General features: G+C 34.2%; 1 pseudogene; it reads left to right on the top strand.

Annotated features, from left to right (window-relative positions):
- The first annotated feature begins 18,307 nt into the window (after positions 1-18,307).
- On the top strand, positions 18,308-19,320 carry LOC129250531 (kelch domain-containing protein 10 homolog; annotated as a pseudogene).
- The last annotated feature ends 2,046 nt before the right edge of the window (positions 19,321-21,366 follow it).

Here is a 21,366-nt window from a genome sequence, read left to right as displayed (position 1 = left end):
TTTTTGAAATATTGAATTTCGAAAAAATTTCAATTTTTTTTCTTTTTTGCTAAATAAAAAATTTTCAACTACTTTTTTGCAACTGTTTCTACATTAAGTCGCTCGTGTAAGTAATGACGATCATTTTGAATCCAGAATTATTAAAATCGGTTCATTTTTGACCAAGTTAAGAGCATTGAAAGAAAAAAATTTCTTATATAGTTAAAAAAAATCGACTTTGAGCCGAAAAACAAAATTGCCGATAACTCTTGAAAAAAATTTTTTTCGGGCGAACAAAAAAATACGTGTCTCATTATTTTGAGCAGAGAGCAACATATTTCAGTTACATCGAAATCGAAGAACATGACCCGAATAGCCCGGTTGAATTGAAATGGAAAGCATCTGCTGTAATTATTAACTGAAAAAAACGAGTATAAAGAGCATGGCAACTGCTAATATGTAAAAACAAAAACATTTATGCGTTATATTATTAATGTTATGTCTGCGTTAAATTTATTCTCTTATTTATCATTTATGTTTTTCAAACTCTTTGCTTTGCATTGTAATCATTTTTATTTTAGTATCATTTCTATTTCGTTCATCTCATTGTTAGTTTTCATATTCTTGGCTTTACAATGTAATCTTTTTTATTTTGATCTCATTCCTATCTATCTCATTATCCCCTTGCTTTATTTAAACTCCTTCACCTTGCGTATACTCCCAACCATAAACTGTCAATGTGTAATGCAATAGCAAAACAATTAGACAAAGAACATGCAAGAGGATTGCTTAAACTCATTTTTAATCGCTACAATGGGTTTAATGTCTGTCAGTTGAATGCGCGAAGTTTGAATGCTGAAAAAATTGACTATCTAAATTTTGTTTTTGATAATTTGAGCATTGACTTAATATGTATTACAGAGACATGGTTTAAAGACTATATTGATAATAATGTATATTCCCTGTGCGACTACACTATTATTAGATGTGATAGGACTACGAAGACTCGAGGAGGTGGCATTGCTTTATATTTTAAAAATAATTTTAAATGGAAAGAGATCTGTAGATCAGATCATTTTCAAGAAGTCGAATACATTTTTGTTGAATTTTATGATAACAATACCAAATGTCTTGTTGCATGCATTTACAACCCTAGCAATAGAAATGACCTCTAAGTGATATTTGATAAATTAGCGGAATTCCACATCTCCTATGAACATATTATTGTGTGTGGTGATTTAAATGTAGACCTTCTTTGTGATAATTTTTCTTCCAGGAGTTTGATAGATAGTTTCCAATCATTAGGAATTTCCTTAGTCAATGAATATGCTACTCGCTTTGCACCCCACTGCAAACCAAGTCTTTTGGATGTATTTTGCGTCAGTGACAGAGATTACGTCAGTCATATTGATCAGCTTCCTATGGCTGGAGTTTCCGACCACGAGTTGATATTCTTATCTTACAACATCCAGTTCAACAAACACAATCAAGTAAAGTAGATATTTTTTAGAGACTTTAAGCTTATTCAGCATGATCTCTTAAATAAGGAGGCTGCCGAGCTTAATTGGAATATGTGTCGGTTATTCACAACAGTGGATGAAAAACTGCAACATTTCAATGCTTTAGTCAGCTATCTATTTGATAGGTTTGTTCCGATGCGTAAAGTTAAATTAAACCTTGTTAGATTACTCATTGTTCCTCATGTATCATACGCTGAATTAGTATATTGCAGGCTTGATAATAATTCGAAGCAAAAATTGCAAATCGCTTTAAATAATGCAGCGCGTTTCGTGTTTGAAAAAAAAAATCAAATAAATTGAAATTGAAAGACGCGAAAGTCTAAGCAAAATGGAATAGGCAAAACAGTATTGCCTGCTAACTTTTTCAGCAAAAGTTTTAATTTCTACGCTTTTGAGTACTTTTTCTTTGGAATTTGCTCTGAAATAAAAAGTAGCTTTTCCAAGAGGACAACACGGATTTATTAAGTAGCTTCAAGATGGCTAACACAGGGTGAAATTAGGCTACTTACATCACCTTTAATTATTGCTTCATGGGTAAATCTATTATCCTTGGTCAACACACTTGTTGCTCTCACAAATGAACTGCACACAAAACACAAATCAGTAGTTCGGAACTTAATCTAAGAATCGAGCAAGTTCTGCGGCAATTTTCACTAAAAACACAATTTGTAAAATATTTTGATTTTTTCTTTTTTTTATATGAAGAAAATATTTAAAAAAAATTTTTTTTTCTAAAAACCTTCCCCTAGTGGGTCCCTATAATATGAAAAAAGAACGAATAAAATTGGCTCGTATCAGCCCAAAAAAATGCGTACAAACGAACATCATTTAATTTTTATATATATAGATTATATTATATTATATTATATTATATTATATTATATTATATTATATTATATTATATTATATTATATTATATTATATTATTTTATTTTATATTATATTATATTATACTAGCGGACCCTCACCCGCTTCGCTGGGTGAAAGAAAAATATAAATGAAAAGTGTTCTTTGTTTTTTTCTTGTTTCATCATTTAATTCATGCTCCACAATTATTTTGTGACTTATTCTAATAACAATGTTTTATTTATTTTAGTGACTTACTCTAATGATTGTAAACAAACAACTTATTCTAAAGCCTTCTGATAGACCAAAATTTTGAGTTTTTTTTTTCATGCGGTGTATAAATATAAAGTAACGATGGTTTCCCTACTCGAGAACATCCTACATACAGTTGCAAAAGCAAGGCGAATGGGAAATTGAAGTCGCTTAAAATCAAAAGGCAAATCTGTTGAAATCATTGGAATGCGCGGAATCAAAACATCTTCACCTTTAAACTTGCCTTTCAAAATTGTTGCTTCAATTACATTGTTCATTGTCCGTTTCACTGCTAATCTTGTCCCATTGCATAGTTTCGGCTGATTGATATTTCGCAACATAATGATCACTGCGCCGACTTTCAATTGCAAACGATGTGGTGGCAAACCAGGCAAATTAAGTGAATTCAAAAATTCAATTGGATAATTCACTACATCTTCGGGATTAGTGATTGAATCAATTGATTTATAGGTGACAACTTCACCTGGAATTTGAGTCAATATACTGGCATTGATTTCATTGACATCGACATTTTTGGCAGCTAATATAGCTCTCTCGCTTAGCCAATCTTGATTTCGATAGTTTTGTGCAATATTTGGGAATACATTTTGCACTAATTGTACTCTTTATTCTGTTACGGTACAAAAATTAGTTGGAAGTGTGATCATGCCTGTATTCTTATCAATTGGCTTTCGTCCATTTCAAATTTGCAACAAATGTTCGGATTATTCAGCAGCTGTTGGATCATTCTGTAACTGCACACGAACATTAGTAGTTAATGTGAGTTTTTGAACATATCTCCACAGATTAGAAGATTTAAGGCACGCTCTCAATTCATCAGCTGCTTTTGATTTGGGAATAACAGGCAAAGTTTGTCGAAAATCACCGGCCAATAAAATTAGTGCACCACCAAATATGTTTGTGTTATTTCGAAAATCTTTCAGTGTTCTATTTAATTTAATTTCCCATTCCAGAATTTTTAGAAATGTTGCAAGTTGGTTCTTCATTTACTTGCATTTTTAATGGTAGCTTTAATGCAGAATGTGCAGTGCGACCGCCGTCCAATAAAGTTGCCGCTATTCCAGATGATGCCATAGCCAATGCAATATTATTCTGTGATCGAATGGTGGCCAAAATTAACGACAACAAAAACGTTTTTCCTGTCCCACCTGGTGCATCTAAGAAGAATATTCCTCCTCTTTCATTTGCAACATTGTCTATAATTGTGTCATATGCCTGCCTTTGTTCTGTGTTTAATTTTGGTAGGTTTGTTGTTACAAATGTGTTCAGACCATTTCGAGCATATTCTTTTTCACGTCTTAATTCTGCATTGTATGCATCATGCATCGGACGATTTGGTGCGATCATACCTAACTCACTCAGAGTTTTATTTGCAATCATCAGGCAAAAGTCTTCGATTTTAATTAATGCCTCATTATATAATTCATCTGTATAATTCAAATTTGGATTTGCAGTAATGCGACGCACTTGATGTAGGATATCTTCTGTCATGTATTCTTGGTAAGTACTCCACAATTCTTATTTGGTGTGGAGAACTTCCCACTGATTATCATTTTCAGCAAATTCAATTCTTTGCATGCTTGCTGATAAGTACAACAAAGATGACCAAGATGACGTAAATAGAAAAATTCCACATTGCTGGATATCCATCTACAGGTAATCCTCGTTGCCTTCGTACCCAGGACCTTGATGATGCATTCCAAGTATAATATTTAGGAACATTTAATTAAGCAATGTTCTTGCAAATGAATCAGTTAGTGTTGTTGCTGGTGGTCGTTCGGCCATTTGTTGAGCAGTATTTTCAGTGAAATAAACACTTTGTTCATTTTCTAAATGGACTGACAAATGAATAACAGCTGGAGGGCGATCATGAATCGGAAATGATAATATTCTCCAAACTGTTTCGTTGCTACTAATGTATCTTCCCATTTGGTAATTAGTAATTTCATTATTTCGATTTACAACTCCAAATACTGCCATGTCACTTCCTTTATTGATATATTTGCATATGTATTTGATGGATTTTACGGAGTTACAATATTCAACATTTATATGTGCGTTAAATGTTTTCGATAATAATTTGGAATACAGCACTATCCAACGGTTATCGATCTCCACATCTTCATTATTTATTTTCACAGTGACTGTTTTTCCATTATCTTCTGGTGATCTTTTACGGTACAATGGATATCCATCATTTCCAGTCATTGTTTCAGCAATTAATTGCCTTGGGTAGTTTTTTGAACATTTACCATCAACCATACATGGAGAATTTTGATTTAACGTACCACACGGTCCATGAATCATGGTTTTGGTTACAGTAGTATGTAATTCTGGATCTTCATTTATATCTGGAATCTCAGCACATATAATATGATCAATTTTATCTGTGGTTAGTTTTTGTTTTAACCAAATCAAAATATGCGCATGTTTCAAGCCTCTTTTTTGCCATTTCACAGAATACATGAAACATTGTACATCTCCGTAAACTTTATGTTTTACAATGAAATCCATTAGAGACTGTAGCTTTCGTCTAAACACTCTTGCAGTAATGTCATGCCTATCAGTAGCTGATTGCCCAGTATATAAATTATTCTTAATATCATCCCATTTCGGATTGCATGTGAAAGTTATGAATAAGTCGGGTCGACCATAATTTCTGACGTAACACATTGCATCTTGGGCGTATTCATGCATATGCCTTGGACTGCCTGTATACGATGAAGGTAATATTACCATTTGACCAATGTTATTAACGTTGGTATCGTTGTTAATTGCGCATCGTAAATGTATGTATTCGTCACAGCGTAATTTTCTTTGGTTGAATCTAATGTAATTCAATCGTTCTGTTTCTATTTTCGCATATATGTCAACAATATACTGATGAAATAATTTACGACACTTTAAATTGTGATTCTCTTGATTTTCTCTTATCATGATTCTGTATGCATAATAATTCATTGTGCTTACAGTTTTATTTGTTTCTTGACCATTTGCTGGATTTATTTGTTTTATATCAATCGAATAACCATCTTCACCACGACAGAACATAAGAGGATATTGTAATGCATCATATTTTCGATGCGTTTCATCAACACGTTGCAATGTATCATTTCTTCTTTGCAAAACAATATCTCTTGGTTGAAATTCATCTCCAGATATAACAATTGCAACCTCGTTGCTTGAAGTTGGTTGATTGTATCTTCCACGATGTTCGCCGGCAGGCATTTTATTTGCATCAATTTTCATTTTATAATTATCACATTTTGTGTCCATAAAGGAAAAGTTCGTTTACCAGACATACAATATCCGCCCGAACCATTAGCTACATTATTATCGGGAACGTCACCCGATTCCAAACATTTTCTTGAAAAAACATTTTCCCCCCACAACATATGGCTCAAAATGCTTTACGCACACATATGAGTTGTGGGGTGGAAGATGCACCGCCGTCGGGATTTTCAAGTTGTCCCTCCACTTTGCCACTTCCTCCGGATCCTTTGGGAACGAAAACACTCATTTTTTTTTTTAATTTTCAATTTTTTGATTTTAATTAATTTTTTATTACGCACGGGGTTTTGAAAAAAAAAGCTAAATTTGTACCGCACTTTAAACACTCGAATACCGAAAAACGCACGGCGCTTTTAAAAAAACGCTTAATTTTTAACGCACTTTAAAAACTTAAAAAACTCGAATACCGAAATACACGATTTTAACGCCCGAATAAAAGTCCGCCCGTTGGAATTTGCAAGTCGCCTTCGCAATTTCGCAAAACTTAAATCCCGTTAACTTTTTCCGATTGCCATTTATTATTCTGGCGCAATTTTCCAAATTCCAAAGGGCGAAATAAATCACAAAAAAAAGCACCTGTAATGTCAAATACATTACGCCACTCACACAAACTTTTCTAATAATATCTTACATTGCTAATTGCTGTTAATAATACTCACTTGCTGTTAAATTTTCCGAATTGCCTTTTACGCTGTTAACTATTGGTGAAAAATGTGTCAGTGGTGAAATTGTCTTCGCGAGACGAGTACCCCTCGAAAATGAACACTTTCCTGTCATTAAGACTTCTCTATTCATTAACGTTCTCTGTCACACGGGGACGCAAATGAAGGAATGAAAACAAAATGTATAAAGTGGTGTGCGGTATTCGTAAACAAACCGGTGCAAGCCATTGAGCATTCCCTTTGTTCTTACAAAATGTATAAAATGGTGTGCGATGCTCGTAAACAAACTGGTGCAAGCCAAGAGCATTCCCTTTGTTCACGACCGGCAAGCCATGAGCGTTCCCTTTGTTCTTTTTGGTATATCTCGTTTGACGTAAGCCCAACAACAACTTCTGTCAAATTCTCTGACAGCCGAATAAGTGTTTTCTTCTATAGCAAAACTTCTGCATTCATTTCGCCTTGATCAACACCGACATGTTTCAAATACATTCGCACATACAGCGCTGGAATAAAAGTTCTATTGACATTTGGGCACATTTGAAAGAAACGAATGAAAACAGAACTAATACCTATGAATCATTACATTTTTATTTTTTTTCGTTAGATAATTATTTCAAATAATTTATTTGGAATCACTTCTAGTGAAATGTTGCAAAAAATCAAAACAAAACTAAATTATTTTTTTGTGTTCATTTGGTCCATATGTTCCATAAAAAGTTGATATGGTAAATAATATGCAGCGTCTGATACACGCAAATTTCCGTTGACCATTATAGTGACAAAATTATCGATCACCAATTCCAACAGGATTTCAAAATCAGGGTTGGAATGAGTTGTTGTGTGGTATACTTCTGAAAAAATCAGAGATAAACAAAATAAATCTAAAAATTCAAATTCTAACTTTATCTTGTGTATGTTCTTATTACCTTTGAATTTTTCAAATGAAGCACCATTCATTTTAAATTTTCCACCAATTTTTTTTATCATTTCGCGTTTCTTTCCTTTTTCGTTCGATTCCAATATTATTTCATAGCCGAAAACATCGTTTGCAAACGCATTCATTTCCATATAGGATTGGTCAAGGGAAGCATCGCTCAATTGAATTGAAACATTATTTTCATTCAAATCATCGATTTCTGGCTGAGTTTCAATGTCCGGTTCATTTGAAATTTCTGTATTCGACTCTTTATTTGCCGTATTTGCGACAGCAGCCAAATTGTCATCGATTTTCGATTCTTCAAATACGCTTACACCTTCGGATTGTGATTTCGTTTCGTGATGAACAATTTTCGTCTTTGACTCGTCGTTCGTTGAATTTTCGTCTGAAACAACAATCACATTGTTCTTATCGATCTGAATTCCCATGTCTTCAAACACGCTCATATCGTTGGAGTTATCTGAATTTTGTGTATTCATGTGTTCATCCTCTTCGGTAAATAAATCCACAAGTTTATTTAAATTTGCCATTCCGAAAATGTAATGTTATTTTTTTTCAATTCGTATCAATCCGGGAACAATGTATTCTATTGTAATCTTATCGATGTGAATACCCAAAGAAAACTGTCAACACACAAGGCCTAAAAATTTACCAGGTCTGCTTGAAACTGCAAAAATAAAAAAAACAAATTTTTTCTGCCACATCACATGGGGAAATGTATAAAGTGGTGTGCGTTGGTGTGCCGTATTCGAAAACAAACCGTTTGAACATTTCCTTTGTTCTTACAAAATGTATTATACCTCGTTTCAAGGATGATAGATTTACCAGGTCTGCTTGAAACTGCAAAAAAAAAGAAATTTTTCTGCCACATCACTAGGGGAAATGTATAAAGTAGTGTGCTCTGGTGTGCGGTATTCGTAAATAAACCGTTTGAACATTTCCTTTGTTCTTACTAAATGTATATCTCGTTTGATGTAAACCCAACAACAACTTCTGCCAAATTCTCTGAGAGGCGAATAACTGTTTCTTGTCTGGCAAACCTTGGTAAATCTCATGATTCAATTATACAAGGTTAAGTAAAGTAAAATAATAATGTATATTCCCTGTGCGACTACACTATTATTAGATGTGATAGGACTACGAAGACTCGAGGAGGTGGCATTGCTTTATATTTTAAAAATAATTTTAAATGGAAAGAGATCTGTAGATCAGATCATTTTCAAGAAGTCGAATACATTTTTGTTGAATTTTATGATAACAATACCAAATGTCTTGTTGCATGCATTTACAACCCTAGCAATAGAAATGACCTCTAAGTGATATTTGATAAATTAGCGGAATTCCACATCTCCTATGAACATATTATTGTGTGTGGTGATTTAAATGTAGACCTTCTTTGTGATAATTTTTCTTCCAGGAGTTTGATAGATAGTTTCCAATCATTAGGAATTTCCTTAGTCAATGAATATGCCACTCGCTTTGCACCCCACTGCAAACCAAGTCTTTTGGATGTATTTTGCGTCAGTGACAGAGATTACGTCAGTCATATTGATCAGCTTCCTATGGCTGGAGTTTCCGACCACGAGTTGATATTCTTATCTTACAACATCCAGTTCAACAAACACAATCAAGTAAAGTAGATATTTTTTAGAGACTTTAAGCTTATTCAGCATGATCTCTTAAATAAGGAGGCTGCCGAGCTTAATTGGAATATGTGTCGGTTATTCACAACAGTGGATGAAAAACTGCAACATTTCAATGCTTTAGTCAGCTATCTATTTGATAGGTTTGTTCCGATGCGTAAAGTTAAATTAAACCTTGTTAGATTACTCATTGTTCCTCATGTATCATACGCTGAATTAGTATATTGCAGGCTTGATAATAATTCGAAGCAAAAATTGCAAATCGCTTTAAATAATGCAGCGCGTTTCGTGTTTGAAAAAAAAATCAAATAAATTGAAATTGAAAGATGCGAAAGTCTAAGCAAAATGGAATAGGCAAAACAGTATTGCCTGCTAACTTTTTCAGCAAAAGTTTTAATTTCTACGTTTTTGAGTACTTTTTCTTTGGAATTTGCTCTGAAATAAAAAGTAGCTTTTCCAAGAGGACAACACGGATTTATTAAGTAGCTTCAAGATGGCTAACACAGGGTGAAATTAGGCTACTTACATCACCTTTAATTATTGCTTCATGGGTAAATCTATTATCCTTGGTCAACACACTTGTTGCTCTCACAAAATAAACTGCACACAAAACACAAATCAGTAGTTCGGAACTTAATCTAAGAATCGAGCAAGTTCTGCGACAATTTTCACTAAAAACACAATTTGTAAAATATTTTGATTTTTTCTTTTTTTTATATGAAGAAAATATTAAAAAAAAAATTTTTTTTCTAAAAACCTTCCCCTAGTGGGTCCCTATAATATGAAAAAAGAACGAATAAAATTGGCTCGTATCAGCCCAAAAAAATGCGTACAAACGAACATCATTTAATTTTTATATATATAGATTATATTATATTATATTATATTATATTATATTATATTATATTATATTATATTATATTATATTATATTATATTATATTATATTATATTATATTATATTATATTATATTATATTATATTATATTATATTATATTATATTATATTATATTATATTATATTATATTATATTATATTATATTATATTATATTATATTATATTATATTATATTATTTTATTTTATTTTATTTTATTTTATATTATATTATATTATACTAGCGGACCCTCACCCGCTTCGCTGGGTGAAAGAAAAATATAAATGAAAAGTGTTCTTTGTTTTTTTCTTGTTTCATCATTTAATTCATGCTCCACAATTATTTTGTGACTTATTCTAATAACAATGTTTTATTTATTTTAGTGACTTACTCTAATGATTGTAAACAAACAACTTATTCTAAAGCCTTCTGATAGACAAAAATTTTGAGTTTTTTTTTTTCATGCGGTGTATAAATATAAAGTAACGATGGTTTCCCTACTCGAGAACATCCTACATACAGTTGCAAAAGCAAGGCGAATGGGAAATTGAAGTCGCTTAAAATCAAAAGGCAAATCTGTTGAAATCATTGGAATGCGCGGAATCAAAACATCTTCACCTTTAAACTTGCCTTTCAAAATTGTTGCTTCAATTACATTGTTCATTGTCCGTTTCACTGCTAATCTTGTCCCATTGCATAGTTTCGGCTGATTGATATTTCGCAACATAATGATCACTGCGCCGACTTTCAATTGCAAACGATGTGGTGGCAAACCAGGCAAATTAAGTGAATTCAAAAATTCAATTGGATAATTCACTACATCTTCGGGATTAGTGATTGAATCAATTGATTTATAGGTGACAACTTCACCTGGAATTTGAGTCAATATACTGGCATTGATTTCATTGACATCGACATTTTTGGCAGCTAATATAGCTCTCTCGCTTAGCCAATCTTGATTTCGATAGTTTTGTGCAATATTTGGGAATACATTTTGCACTAATTGTACTCTTTATTCTGTTACGGTACAAAAATTAGTTGGAAGTGTATTCTTATCAATTGGCTTTCGTCCATTTCAAATTTGCAACAAATGTTCGAATTATTCAGCAGCTGTTGGATCATTCTGTAACTGCACACGAACATTAGTAGTTAATGTGAGTTTTTGAACATATCTCCACAGATTAGAAGATTTAAGGCACGCTCTCAATTCATCAGCTGCTTTTGATTTGGGAATAACAGGCAAAGTTTGTCGAAAATCACCGGCCAATAAAATTAGTGCACCACCAAATATGTTTGTGTTATTTCGAAAATCTTTCAGTGTTCTATTTAATTTAATTTCCCATTCCAGAATTTTTAGAAATGTTGCAAGTTGGTTCTTCATTTACTTGCATTTTTAATGGTAGCTTTAATGCAGAATGTGCAGTGCGACCGCCGTCCAATAAAGTTGCCGCTATTCCAGATGATGCCGTAGCCAATGCAATATTATTCTGTGATCGAATGGTGGCCAAAATTAACGACAACAAAAACGTTTTTCCTGTCCCACCTGGTGCATCTAAGAAGAATATTCCTCCTCTTTCATTTGCAACATTGTCTATAATTGTGTCATATGCCTGCCTTTGTTCTGTGTTTAATTTTGGTAGGTTTGTTGTTACAAATGTGTTCAGACCATTTCGATCATATTCTTTTTCACGTCTTAATTCTGCATTGTATGCATCATGCATCGGACGATTTGGTGCGATCATACCTAACTCACTCAGAGTTTTATTTGCAATCATCATGCAAAAGTCTTCGATTTTAATTAATGCCTCATTATATAATTCATCTGTATAATTCAAATTTGGATTTGCAGTAATGCGACGCACTTGATGTAGGATATCTTCTGTCATGTATTCTTGGTAAGTACTCCACAATTCTTTTGGGTTTGCTGGGAAACATGTAGCAATAATGATGGCAAATAGTGTTCTTATTTGGTGTGGAGAACTTCCCACTGATTATCATTTTCAGCAAATTCAATTCTTTGCATGCTTGCTGATAAGTACAACAAAGATGACCAAGATGACGTAAATAGAAAAATTCCACATTGCTGGATATCCATCTACAGGTAATCCTCGTTGCCTTCGTACCCAGGACCTTGATGATGCATTCCAAGTATAATATTTAGGAACATTTAATTAAGCAATGTTCTTGCAAATGAATCTGTTTCACATAAGTTTAAAAATGCAGTTAGTGTTGTTGCTGGTGGTCGTTCGGCCATTTGTTGAGCAGTATTTTCAGTGAAATAAACACTTTGTTCATTTTCTAAATGAACTGACAAATGTATAACAGCTGGAGGGCGATCATGAATCGGAAATGATAATATTCTCCAAACTGCTTCGTTGCTACTAATGTATCTTCCCATTTGGTAATTAGTAATTTCATTATTTCGATTTACAACTCCAAATACTGCCATGTCACTTCCTTTATTGATATATTTGCATATGTATTTGATGGATTTTACGGAGTTACAATATTCAACATTTATATGTGCGTTAAATGTTTTCGATAATAATTTGGAATACAGAACTATCCAACGGTTATCGATCTCCACATCTTCATTATTAATTTTCACAGTGACTGTTTTTCCATTATCTTCTGGTGATCTTTTACGGTACAATGGATATCCATCATTTCCAGTCATTGTTTCAGCAATTAATTGCCTTGGGTAGTTTTTTGAACATTTACCATCAACCATACATGGAGAATTTTGATTTAACGTACCACACGGTCCATGAATCATGGTTTTGGTTACAGTAGTATGTAATTCTGGATCTTCATTTATATCTGGAATCTCAGCACATATAATATGATCAATTTTATCTGTGGTTAGTTTTTGTTTTAACCAAATCAAAATATGCGCATGTTTCAAGCCTCTTTTTTGCCATTTCACAGAATACATGAAACATTGTACATCTCCGTAAACTTTATGTTTTACAATGAAATCCATTAGAGACTGTAGCTTTCGTCTAAACACTCTTGCAGTAATGTCATGCCTATCAGTAGCTGATTGCCCAGTATATAAATTATTCTTAATATCATCCCATTTCGGATTGCATGTGAAAGTTATGAATAAGTCGGGTCGACCATAATTTCTGACGTAACACATTGCATCTTGGGCGTATTAATGCATATGCCTTGGACTGCCTGTATACGATGAAGGTAATATTACCATTTGACCAATGTTATTAACGTTGGTATCGTTGTTAATTGCACATCGTAAATGTATGTATTCGTCACAGCGTAATTTTCTTTGGTTGAATCTAATGTAATTCAATCGTTCTGTTTCTATTTTCGCATATATGTCAACAATATACTGATGAAATAATTTACGACACTTTAAATTGTGATTCTCTTGATTTTCTCTTATCATGATTCTGTATGCATAATAATTCATTGCGCTTACAGTTTTATTTGTTTCTTGATCATTTGCTGGATTTATTTGTTTTATATCAATCGAATAACCATCTTCACCACGACAGAACATAAGAGGATATTGTAATGCATCATATTTTCGATGCGTTTCATCAACACGTTGCAATGTATCAATTCTTCTTTGCAAAACAATATCTCTTGGTTGAAATTCATCTCCAGATATAACAATTGCAACCTCGTTGCTTGAAGTTGGTTGATTGTATCTTCCACGATGTTCGCCGGCAGGCATTTTATTTGGATCAATTTTAATTTTATAATTATCACATGACAATCTTTCGATTGTTGTTTTAAAACTTTGCACCAAAACATTGTGTTTGTGTAATAAATCTTGTAACTCTCACATAAGGACTCTGTTTATATTTCTGGAAGATGCACACCGTGCTTCAAGTTCAACATCGTTGTCATTAATGAAATAAATTTGCAAAAATTTTGACTCTTGATCGGGTAGTGGTAGTAATGAACCTGATAAGTGATATGATATGCTTGCCCTTGAATCTGAAAAAAGCCATAATTTGTGTCCATAAAATCTAATGATTCGTTAGATGTGTCAGCGAATGTTGTTGAACGTTGAAGTTTATGTATTACCTTGAACGTTGGCATGAAGTTATCGGTTATAATTTTTCCAGCACCAAAAGATGTCATTTGAAAACATGAATTATATGTGGAAATTTTTTCAAGAAAATGTTTGGAATCGCAGGAAAAGTTCGTTCACCAGACATACAATATCCGCCCGAACCATTAGCTACATTATTATCGGGAACGTCACCCGATTCCAAACATTTTCTTGAAAAAACATTTTCCCCCCACAACATATGGCTCAAAATGCTTTACGCACACATATGAGTTGTCGGGTGGAAGATGCACCGCCGTCGGGATTTTCAAGTTGTCCCTCCACTTTGCCACTTCCTCCGGATCCTTTGGGAACGAAAACAGGCGTTTCTCGTCCTGCGAGCATCCGCGTATGCGACACAACCTATCACTAATTTTTTTTTTAATTTTCAATTTTTTGATTTTAATTAATTTTTTATTACGCACGGGGTTTTGAAAAAAAAGCTAAATTTGTACCGCACTTTAAACACACATAATACTCACTTGCTGTTAAATTTTCCGAATTGCCTTTTACGCTGTTAACTATTGGTGAAAAATGTGTCAGTGGTGAAATTGTCTTCGCGAGACGAGTACCCCTCGAAAATGAACACTTTCCTGTCATTAATACTTCTCTATTCATTAACGTTCTCTGTCACACGGGGACGCAAATGAAGGAATGAAAACAAAATGTATAAAGTGGTGTGCGGTATTCGTAAACAAACCGGTGCAAGCCATGAGCATTCCCTTTGTTCTTACAAAATGTATAAAATGGTGTGCGATGCTCGTAAACAAACTGGTGCAAGCCAAGAGCGTTCCCTTTGTTCTTTTTGGTATATCTCGTTTGACGTAAGCCCAACAACTACTTCTGTCAAATTCTCTGACAGCCGAATAAGTGTTTTCTTCTATAGCAAAACCAGAGAATGTTAATGCAATGAGAAGGAGCAAATGTTAAATGAGCTTTTTTCGAGTTCTAATTTGTAGATTCATAATAAGGTCATTTCAAATTCAACTTTCCTCACGAGGTGGGAATTGCAGATATTTACCACGCGAGTGACGCGAGTGGAGGGTTTCTATATTTACTTACCACGCTAGGACAGGAATTCAGATATTTTCTGCGTTTACCAAACTACTGAGGAAGTTCATAAGATTTTTCGGCACACTACTAAGGAAATCGAAGCGAATAAATTTGCGATTAACACGTTGACTGCCGAGCGAAATTTGCTGGTTATCACACAGCGCCGCAAGTGTGCATCACCACCACACCAAAAACAATGCGCCGGCACCCATTGCCCGGCGCGGCGCCATTGAAAAGCCATGCGCCGGGCAATGGGTGCCGGCGCGGCAGTCAACGTGTTAAGAAGGCCGCGCGGCAGTTAGTTTGTGGTGCAGAAGCTAAAGTCGGCGGAATTATTCGTTTTGTTTCTTGGCACGTATTTAATTCAGGTTCAAGTCCTGAAGTCATATTTTTTTCTTGCACATTTTTTTTTACAATTCAAACCAGGAAAGTTTGGTAAATTTTTTGAGTTTATTTTAATTAAAATTTTTTTTAAAATACTGTTTTTTTTGTATTTTATAAATGGAAATTTCTTTTCGGTATAAAATAGTTCATACTGGATATGACCTGATTTTTATATAAATCAATCAAAACAGAAAATATGTACATATGTCTATAATCTATTTCATCAAATCCAAATTATATTGATGAGAAAATATCATTCTAATATCCGTCCAGAAAGCCAAACGCGCATACACAGATGCATATGCATATAATTACGCATACAAACTTTCAACTAACGCAGAATATGTGCATATAAAACTGCGAATCGAATAAATGAGTGATTTAGAAAAGTTTATTAGTAATTGTAGTTTAGCATAGTCGTGAAAGACTTGTTGTGTATGCAGTACACCGTCCCATATTTGACTCAGGTTCAAGTCCTGTACACAGTTTTTTTTTTCGATATTTTTATTTCATTTGTTATATTTGGTTTAATTAGAATTGATTTAAAATAGTGTATTCAGGTTTTTCTAATACCTGTTATTTAGAAATTTATTTTCTATATAACATTATTCATACTCTTTTTGAATTTATATGTAAAACAGCCATAAAGGCAATCATATGAATATGCATTCCTATATTTAATCTCTTCAGTCAAATCTGAACTACTTACATACACATATTGATGAGAAAATATTCTAATATCCATGGATGGATCCAGAAAGCCAAACGCGCATACACGCATATGTATATAAATATATATAAATATATATAAATATATATAAATATATATAAATATATACATACAAACCTTCAACGAACGCAAAATGTATGCATACAAAAAACAACTGCGACCGTCTACTTGCCCGTCAGTGAAAAGATGGGATATATATACCCTATGAGCAAAAAGAACCGGGAAAGTGATGTTGACTGTTTCCTTCGATTGCCAATGCATAGTCCACCATGAGTACCTTCCATCGGGCCAGACAGTCAATAGAGAATATTATTTATCCGTTTTGAAACCTTAGAGAGATGCTGTGTGTTGCAAACCGCCGGAAATGTGAGAAAACAATTCTCAGATTTTGCATGATGATAACGCGCCATCGCACTGATCAAAGAGAATACAAATCGGCCTGCCGGGGGTGTTTGGAGGACTGGGTTAAACGTTGGCACATGTGTGTTGCTTCAGACGGGTCATATTTTGAAGGAGATAATATAAATTGGCCTTAAATTTAACTCTATTTTGTTTAATTTAAACATTCCCGGTACTTTCTGATCATAAGTGCATATATGCGGCTTTGCGGACAGCAATGTGTGATTCGCTGGAAGTCGCATTAACTCGCGACTGTCGCCCAGTTAGAAGACATATTTACATACATATAAGGGTGCATACATACATACGGAGCCGCGGCCACTCGACATGACAAAAATTCAAGATTTATCAAATATTGGCAAATAATTCCGCGCGAAATATTCCAATATTGACTATTTTCGAATGGTCGCGAAAATTGGCATATGGGCGGCTCGTTTTATGAATGAAATTGAAATATGAGCTCTAACTTATGAATGAACTTTTTGTTTTGTTCTAAATTGTTCAGCGCCGTCGCTGATAGAATCATGGCCGCTGCGACTGCGTCTACGAATGTATTTTGTTTTTGTAGTCGCTAGGCTTAGATTTTAGCTTTGGGCGACATGCGCATGTGAGGTATGTGTTTTTGTTGTGTTCTTGAATATTTTAGAATGTGTGGTGGCAAAGCGGCCATCGCGTTGCGCTTGCTGTTGCTTTTGCGTCTATCAAAGTATTGCGTTTTTGTAAGTATAATATTAGGAATATCGACTGGTGAAAGACAAAAGTACACGGAAGCAAGAAGGGAGCGCTGTGCTCGCGCATATATGCATGAATGTAATATATGAACGTGCATGGATATAGTAACATATGAATACAATTATTTTGTAGGAAGTTTAGAAGGCAAGTAGGTATATATGTATGTATATATGCTAGGACATAAAGTGGGTATATATACATACATAGAGCAGAATTGTTTTTGCACTTGTTAGGAAGAAACTCGTTCACTAGTGCGTATGTGTATTTGATTTCTTGTAAGAATGTGATGTGCTGTGGCGTGTGTACATACATAAGTCAAGGTTATTTGGGCATTCTTGCATATGTGATATGATGTTCTTGCGCTTGTGCATTATGGTTTTTCATATACAAATGCACATACATACATATGTATGTAAATGCTGTCGAATACATAAACTTTAAATTGACATACAATATAAAATAAGTGTTGATTTATCTTAAACCGTTCTTTTTTTCTGAATGCAAATACCTCCTATTGACATGTACATACATATTATGTACTTATGTATGTATATTATCATATACCATCATTTATTTACATATAAAGTATACGTTCATTTATGTACATATGTGTGTAATGAAAAACTTCATGAATTATACTAAGTTTCCACCGCAGCCGGAGTTTGGGTTCTCTGCCGCTATCGTGTTCTTAGCGCAAACACTAAACAAAACACCTGTCAAATCCCATACAAAATTAAAACACAACTCCATACCTAAACCCACTTTTCAAAGCGTGTTTTGTTGGGTTTGCGTCTAATATAATTATTAAGTGGTGGCAATGTTGCTCATTTTCCTCATTTATTATTGCATTCTTATCGAAACATGGCAACAATGATTGCAATTTGTCAATATGACATTTGATTGACGCACCGGCTATCCATTTGGTGAATCTTGCTCAAACGACTGTTATATATATCAAACAACAGGTAAAAAACCGAGTGTTAAGCGAATAGAGGCTACTGGTGATGCGCCAATTCCGCAATATGGACCGGGAATAGTTTTACACGAACATTATTTATATACGGTTGGGGGAACAACTGGCTATGATTACTCTTGAGATGTGCATCGCTTAAATTTGCGCACACGAGTGTGGGAATGCGTATATATCTGTCGTCCAGATATACGCGAAGATCCAGAGGGTCGTTATCGTCACGAAGTTGTCTACGATGGGCAATACATATATGTGCTGGGTGGTATACATCGAATTTAGTGTATGATTTACAACGCATCCCTGCATTTAATTTAATTTCAAACCGATGGGAACATTTCGTCACATTACCCGATCGAACATCACAAACAAATCTAACAATCGAGCGACAAAATTCCGGATATCCAAACCCACGAAAGTGCTTTTCCTGCGTACAGCACACGAAATCGAATGGTGAGGTCGAAGCATTCATTACGGGAGGCTTGCAGGTGCGTAATAATTAAATTTAGTATTATTAAATTATATTTGAAGTTGGATATCCCTTTTCCATTTGCAGGCCGATCAAGTATATTTTTCAGATATATGGAGATTAAATTTTACTACTAAGCAATGGACACTTATAAAAACAGCCTCTCTACCAAAAGCTTTGTACTTCCATGCCGCAGCGCACAGTCAAAATGGTTGTATGTACATATTCGGTGGTATTGAATATGATGAAAAACGTATACGACGGTGCAATGACCTTTATAAAATGTGGATGACCATACCATTATTAAGTGAAATTCGCTGGGAGGCAGTGTTACATTACAGACCAAATCTCAAATTGAATGGCCACTCACAGCTGCTTAAAATGGGCATACCATTGCGCTTTGCACAGAGATTGTGGCATTCTTCAAAAGCCAAATGATTATACAATAAATGAAGAGATATATGGTATGGTATGTCATGTAACGATCAATAAGAAGCGACAATTTTTATGTTTCATTCTAGACATAAAAGCATAATTATTGTTTGCTAACCATTTAGGAATGACATAGTTTCATATGGAAGAAATGGAACCAAAAGAATAAACATAATAAAATAAGACATTAATAATGAGTAAAAATAAAAAAAGCTAATTAATATGAAAATAAGAGTAATTATTTTTATACGCTACATATGTGTGCGAGCAGTTGTGGCGATTTTTTTTACAATATGGTTCATACACTCAATGGATGCTCAGATCACGAATTCTAGAAAATTGTATCATAAGAGTGGAAGCAGGATCAAGTGGCCAATCGGGCAACCAGATGAACACCAAATTTAAAAGGATAATAGTCTGCCGTCTGATTTAAAGTTCGTATCCATGAGTCTATGCATAATTAAATTCGCTTTTTCCAGATTAACGATATAAACAAATTATTTTCAATAAAGAAAAGATACCAAGTTTTTAAATCAAGGCGGCAGTAATGTGCTAAATAGAGATTGACCTCGAATGCCTGCAGTTTTTTTCTGCATACAGAGCAATTGCCACGCGCTTTTTTAGTGAAATCGGGTTTCGATAGTTCGAAGAAGAAGAAGGTCTTTGTGATTAGTCGTGTAATTAGAGCGCTCCTATAAAATTCTTAATTTTACCAAGGATATTCGAAGAGATAAAAAGTTTCAACATTGGAAGCGGATGTTGAAGTGTTGGTGATTGCTGTTGTGGTGTGGCAGAACTGCTGGACAAGTTTTTAAATCAAGGCGGCAGTAATGTGCTAAATAGAGATTGACCTCGAATGCCTGCAGTTTTTTTCTGCATACAGAGCAATTGCCACGCGCTTTTTTAGTGAAATCGGGTTTCGATAGTTCGAAGAAGAAGAAGGTCTTTGTGATTAGTCGTGTAATTAGAGCGCTCCTATAAAATTCTTAATTTTACCAAGGATATTCGAAGAGATAAAAAGTTTCAACATTGGAAGCGGATGTTGAAGTGTTGGTGATTGCTGTTGTGGTGTGGCAGAACTGCTGGACAAGCGAGTTGGCGAAAATTATTAAATTAAAGAGATTCGCCTGGTGGTGGCGTTTCTGAATGTCCTTTTTGATCATTATTCGCGCGGAGAAATTAACTGAGAACTGAAATCAAGGCGACATCTAGCGGCAGGAAGGAGTACTGTGATAATAGGTTAGTGTATAAGCTAAGTGAGGTGAATTATCATCCTACAGACCGAAACACCCATTCTATTGAGAAGGGACAATACATTTGTCGCAATAACAAGTTGCTCCGAAACTCTGCGAGTCGAATACATGCGTTACTGAAGTAAGTTTACGAGCCTTTGATTGTTTAGTGAGACTTGGGAACTTCATCAAGATCGGTGTATCTCCTGTCTTTTATTGAGCGGAACAGCGAAGGTGAAATTGTCTGAGATTTACATTTTGGCGCGTTCAATCAACATAACCTCAAATTATTAGCTCTATACATAACATAACAACAAATAGAATTTAGGTAATAGCGTAGCGCCACCTACTGGCGGGTAGCAGAACGAATTTGTATACGAGTAGTTACAGAAGTTAAAGGTGTAACGTATCAAAGGCATTGCCACCTAGTAGTAGTTACTAAATAATAATTATTTTATAATTGTTAATACTTGCAAGTTGACAAAATGCATCGAACTCCTACTTCAAGTAATGCGGCTAAGAGAAGAGTTACCGAATTATCTCCGGATCTTTCACTGCAAGATGTAATGACAGCCATACGTGGAATTAAAACCAACCTAAATAAGCAATTAGAGCGATTAGCTTCTAAACAAGACATACAAGATTTAAAAGAGTCAATGGGATTGGAAATTGAAAAGCTAAAGGCTGAAAACGAATCCCTTAAACTAGAAGTACAAAAATTAAAAAAAGACAGGGAATTGGAACAAAAAGAAATACTACGCCTTGTTGACCAAAGTAAGCGAAATAGGTTATTTTTTAAAGGCGTTACAAAAGATGAAAAACCAACACTAGCTGTTCAAAAATTATGCGAAGATAAGCTTAGT

The sequence above is a fragment of the Anastrepha obliqua genome, chromosome 6 (genome assembly GCF_027943255.1).
Source record: "Anastrepha obliqua isolate idAnaObli1 chromosome 6, idAnaObli1_1.0, whole genome shotgun sequence".
NCBI lineage: Eukaryota > Metazoa > Arthropoda > Insecta > Diptera > Tephritidae > Anastrepha > Anastrepha obliqua.
This window is presented reverse-complemented; position numbering and strand designations above follow the sequence as displayed.